This window comes from Pteropus vampyrus, unplaced genomic scaffold (assembly GCF_000151845.1).
Source record: "Pteropus vampyrus isolate Shadow unplaced genomic scaffold, Pvam_2.0 Scaffold357, whole genome shotgun sequence".
NCBI classification, from domain to species: domain Eukaryota; kingdom Metazoa; phylum Chordata; class Mammalia; order Chiroptera; family Pteropodidae; genus Pteropus; species Pteropus vampyrus.
Genome location: NW_011889138.1, coordinates 200,722 through 206,795, shown reverse-complemented (window position 1 = coordinate 206,795; position 6,074 = coordinate 200,722). Strand labels below are relative to the sequence as shown.

At 44.1% G+C, this 6,074-nt stretch overlaps 1 pseudogene; it reads left to right on the top strand.

Moving 5' to 3' along the window:
* The first annotated feature begins 1,672 nt into the window (after positions 1-1,672).
* LOC105304931 overlaps positions 1,673-6,074 on the top strand; it is a 13,962-nt pseudogene continuing 9,560 nt past the window's right edge.

Here is a 6,074-nt window from a genome sequence, read left to right as displayed (position 1 = left end):
TAGGTGGTCTCCCATCCAACTACTAACCAGGCCCGACCCTGCTTAGCTTCCAAGAACAGTCGGGGGCAGGTGTGTTTAGGGTAGTATGCCAGCCTGTGTTTTCTTACCTTCATAGTCATGAGAAGAAGTAAAAAAAGAAGTCACCAATTATGACTTCTAAGATTTTTCTTAATATAATGTCAAAGGATTGTTAAAATTCCTAACACGACTTTTTGGGTTTCTGGTCGGCAACTACTTGAGTTGCTCCAATGTTCATCTGTCTATTCCTTTCTCTGCCTACACTCATTCTCTGCTGGTCTCACAGAATCATTACTTGAAATAACAGTGTATGCTGACAGCTTCCAAATTTGTACATCCAGGTACGAACCCTCTCCCAAAGTTCAGACATAGGTGGACAAAAAAAGGGTTCTACAGAAAGTAACCTCACAGGGTGATCTGATCATAAATTCCCAACTGGGCAACTGCAGCTAAGGATATAACATTTTTAGTAAAAGGCTTATCTTTGCCTTAAGCCAGCCCTGTCCATTATTTCTGTGCATCTAGGTTAATGAACCATCAAAATGCCTCTTTTCAGACTCTAATGCTCCACCATACTTTCGGACCTCACCTAAAACATGACTACAGAATCTTGTTGACATCCTATAATCCGATCCCCACCTTGCTTTCTCCCACCTTCTTGTAATCTTCCTTACATTCCCACCTTAATTCCAAATGCATAAAAGAAGCTGCAAACTGTCATTCTGGGAAACATTTTCTCAGTCTGAGATCTTGCTTCTAGGCATATCCTCTGCGTTTCAAATAAATTTTTATAAAAATTCTCTATCGGTTTGCATGTTCTTAGGTCAACAACGGTCTGGAGTTGTTTTTCTCAGAAGTCTGTGCATCCTGTGGAGGTGGCCCTGGGCCAACGTAGGCCCAAGAGTTAAAGGTCCTGCGTTCTGTAAAATGCTAAGGCGGGACTTCCGGCATCCTCCTTGGGCGGTTATTTTTGACTGCTCATTTATCTGCATACTCTGTAAGAGGATCCAGAGGCAGTCAGGACCCCAGCGTTGCCTCTGCGCCTCTGCACTCGTCCTGACCCCGGACGAAGGCCTTTGCATCCTGAGCTCGATTCCCCGGCCCCTTATTCTTTTGGTAGTGCCCGCTGTGAAGAGGCGGATCTGAGGCGACTCTCCGAGCCTCGTGGTTCTCTAGAAGACAGGCTTGGACAGTTAGCTACTCACATCCGGTCGTTTGTAAGATAAAACTATACTACCCAGGAGGCTGAGCGCAGCGTGTCTGCACGGGCCTTGGGCCAATGTCGGCCGAGGACAGGGGCGTTTCCTGCGGCCCTCGCTGGCAGGAGCAGGACTTCCGGCACCTTTGAGCTATACACCGTCTGCCTGTGCCCAGTAGTGCTTTCAGTGCTATGGGATCTGGAGCGATGTGCCCGCTGGTTTACCGGCCCTAGCAGGGAAGAGGCGGCCCGTGAGCGCCCGCCGGGGCCGGATCTCGGTTCTTGCGGTCCTGACGCGACGCCCTGGGCCTCGTGTGCATTTTACAAGGGGAAACAGGTTCGGAGTGCGACAATCAGCCGAGGTTACTGTGCCCTGGGCAGGAAGGGAGTGGCGGTCAGCCGAATCCTGGAGCCTCCTCGGTTGCCACCTTTCAGGGCCCTGCTATCTCACAGGGTCCTGTGATGGCGGTGGCGAGGATGGACCTGGCGCAGGTGAGTGGACGATGTTTCAGGCATTGATGCTTCCCTGCTGGTTCGGAGCGGGCACCTGGGCAGGTTGGAGGCCAAGAAAAGCCCTGGGAGACTTTGTCTTTGTCGTTTGTTTACAGCTGTTTCGCGTCTGTGACATGTTCAGATCAGTGCGTGAGGGACGAATGATGCTTCCTTCCCAGGACGCTCATCACACTTAAAATTCCAGCCACCTCCGTGGCCTATAGGTCCGTACCCGGCTCCCACGAACTCTGACCTTCTGTTTTTCCCTGGGCCACTGTTCTTCAGACACAACAGCCTGACCATGCCAAGTTCTCTTCCATCCCCTTGTCTTTGTCCTTGCCCTGGCCTTTGCCTGGCATACTTTCCCTATGTCTTCGCAGGGCCTCCTCATTTTCGAACCTTTGCTCAGATGTCACCTATATAGAGAGGCCTTTCCTAGTAGTTCAGGCTAAAATGGCCCCTTCTCTGCTTGACCATCCTCTGGCATTTTTGTGTAGGAAACCTGGCCACATTAAATAGTCGTGTCTGGTTGAATTTGTCCAGGATGTGGGAGCAAAGAGAAAACAAAAACGTATGACCTTCATTGGGTCCTTGCTGTGGTCTGACAGGCAAGCATAATAGATCATCTCATTTAATCTTCAACACCTCAGAGCTGAGTTTGATGCCTGTGAGGTGGATGACAACGAATATGCTCCTCTGTCCATGTCCATAGAAGTATTTTCAGCCATGGCTGAAGTGAATATAACTGTAAAATTTATTTAAAATGTTTCCCATCTTCATTAACTGTGGTTTTGTTTTGCTAATGGAGGATCATCAGAGTTACACAATTAGACCCTAGACCAGAGGGACGGGGGTTCAAATACTGCCTCTACTCATAACACATATAAACTTAGGGGGAACTGGTAGAGCTCCCTAGACCTCAGATCTCTGATGGACATGAAGATAATGATAGTGTCGACCTCATGGGCTGTGACCAGCCACCCTAGTGTTTCTTTTACAAGTATTTTTTCTTTAGTTCTCGTAACTATCATTGCTTATTGAGAATTATTGTGTTGATTCAGAAATCAAGGTTCAGAGAAATGAAGTGAGGTACCCCAAGTTCGCACAGCAGGCAAGTTTTGATTTTAGGATTTTGTATTCCTATCCCAAGACTCTGACTTCAGTCACTTTAACACAACAGGTAAAGCCCTCAGTGCAAGGTGGGCACACGGTGAGGACCAGTGAGTCTCAGATACAGTTGTTATAATTATTGTTTTCATCATCATTAGTATTCTTTCCCATCCCTCTGACATCTTAGAGTCTTTACCGTTCTGTGCCTCACAGTGCACACAGGATGGTCCTGACCTCTTGTGTTCTCTATTGGCTCCCGCAGAGGAGGCTCCTACCCCGCTGTAATTAGTGCAAACAGTTTCTTCTTCCTTGAGCTCAGCACAGAGCTCAGCCCTCAGGAGCTGTTTGCTCTCTCTGTCCTTTTTCCATTGAGAGAGATGGTCTCCGATTCCATCCAACAGCCCCCAAATCAACACTGCTGCCTCTATTTGACTTTCCAGATGCCTGTGACCTTCGAGGATGTGGCTGTGACTTTTACCCAGGAGGAGTAGGGGCAGCTGGACACAGCCCAGAGGGCCCTGTACCAGGAGATATACTGGAGACCTGTAGGCTCCTGGTCTCTCTGGGTGAGATGTCCCCACTCTGCCAGGCCTGGATCCAGGCCTGGCTGGTCAAGATGGTCTCTTTTGCCCATCTATCCTCCTTCCCACAGGTTCAGTTCTTTTCTCACCTCTTTCTGCCTGGTCTCCCTGTCTCTCAGGGAGGGTTGAGCAAAAACAGGGTTTACCTTTGGTCACAGCCCAAAGAGAAGGATATGCTGGGAGGAAGTGGGAGTGTCTCGCTGAACCCAGAAGCACATTCCAGCCAGGCTTCTTGAGGGACTGATAGAAGAACTTAGAGAAGCGTGATTGTGCCCTGGCTTCTGGATTTCTTGTCTTGCCTTCTCTCTGGGTTGGCTCATGTCACTGTCTTTTCACAATGGCTTTTTTTACCACAGCTATTTGCAAAAGGAAGTGGTCATTCAGTCCTTGTCTCTGAAGCCCACGGATTCCTCAGCTCTACTTTTCTGTATTTATAGTCTTTCTCTTCACTCACTTAATTCTCCCAGCATGCTGTCCTTGGCAAGTAAGGAAAATAGGACTATTGCAATGAGTCCCTCATAAAGCTGAATCCATTAATTTTGTAAGACACACCTTTATTGTGAAAAGCTTTGCATTTTTGATGATACAAGTTCTTTATTTTGTGTAATGTTAATAAGGATAAGTGATATTTGATGTTTGTGCAAACATCTTAATTTGATCAAATCACTGTGGAATTCTCAATTTTTTATTTTAGTGGTTCATGAAATGCTGAAGTCTGGTGTCACCAAGTCTGCCCCTCCCTCTGACCCCTGTTTCTGGAGAATTGAATTCTCCTGCTCATATCACCCCTCACACCACAGCTCACTTGGTCTGTGGCTGCTGGCCCCACATGGGAGTGTTGTCATTTCCTCCTTAGTGTAGCACTTGGAAGGCCAGGATCTCTGGTCCCAGACTCTTGGTGTCCAGTTCCCACTCTGCTACTTATGAGCTGTGTCTTCCTGGGCAAGTTACTGAACCCCTCTGTGCCTCAGTTATCTCAAAGGTAAAGTGAGGTAATGTAGTAGCTCTTTCACAGGGTAAATGGCTCAAAACTATGCCTGGTGATTGCTTGCTATGTGCAGTTTTAGCAGTTGTGACTCCTATTGCTATCATTATTCTTAATCATTGTCCTCATTGTCATCATCCTTACACTTGAACTCAGCATTTTCTGGAGGTGTTATGTAGCTTTGTAATTTAATAGGCCAGATGTCAGAGATGACTAGACCCTGCTTTCCATCTTGGCTCAGCCATTCATCATTTCCATGATTTCAGCATATCATTTTATCTGCCTGAGCCTCACTTTTTTCATCTATAAAATGGTGCTGATCGATCAGAGTATATACTTCATGTGGATGCTGTAAGGAAATCTTAAAGTAGTATTTTTCATGCAAGGCCCACAGGAAGAACAATATAACACTGCTTAGGACCTAAAAAAAAAAACCCACTTAAATCAGTGAAGACAGCGAACCTTGTTCCTAAATGAAAAGACTCAGTATTTTAAATATGTCATTTCTTTTCTAAATTAGTGCATAAATTGCTTGGCGCAGTCCCTGGGATATGGTTTTTGTTTGTTTGTTTGTTTGTTTTAAGACTTAACAGCTATTTTAGGTTTACATCAAAATGGAGAGGAAAATACAGAGACTTCCCATATAAACACTGCCCCTACTACATGTGTAAAGCCTCCCCCATTATCGACATTCCTTCCCAAGTGGCACATTTGTTATAGTTGATGAACCTACATTGACACGTCATAATCACCCAAAGTCCATAGTTTACATTAGGGTTCATTCTTGGTGTTGTACATTCTCTAGGGATTTGTACAAATATAAAACATGTATTCACCCTTATAGCATCATACAGAATATTTTTGCATCCCTGAAAATCCTGTTTGCTGTGCTTATTCATCTCCCCCAACCAACCCCTGGCAACCACTGGTCTTTTTACTAATACCATTTGTATTTTCCAAAATATCATATAGTTGGAATCATATAGTATGTAGCCTTTTCAGATCGGCCTTTTCACTTAGTCATATGTATTTGTTACTCCATGTTTTTTCATGGCTTGATAGCTCATTTCTTTTTAGCACTGAATAATATTCCATTCTCTATATGTACTATAGTTTATACATTTACCTACTGGAAAACATCTAGGTCACTTCCAAGTTTTGGCAGTTATGAATAAAGCCACTATAAACATTCATATGCAGATTTTTATGTGGATGGTAATTTTTCTTTTTTTTTTTTTAATTTTAAATTCCACTTGTTCATTGCTGGTATGTAGGAAAACATTTGACTTTTGTACATTAACCTTATATCCTGCAACTTTACTATAATTTCTTATTAGTTCCAGAAGTATTTTGTTGATCATTTTGGATTTTATACATAGCTTTATTTCTTCCTTCCCAATTTGTATACCTTTTATTTCATTTTCTTGTCTTACTGCATTAGCTAATACTTTCAGTATGATGTTGAAAAGTAGTGGTGAGATAGGACATTCTTGTTTTGTTGCTGATCTTAGTGAGAATGCATCAGTTTTCTCACATTTAAGTAGGATGTTAGCTGTAGAGGTTTTTGTAGATGTTCTTTATCAAGTTGAGGAAGTTCCCCTCTATTCCTAGTTTGCTGAGAGTTCCTCTTTTTTTTTTTTTAATTAATGGATGTTGGATATCATCAAATACTTTTCTGCATCTGTGGTTA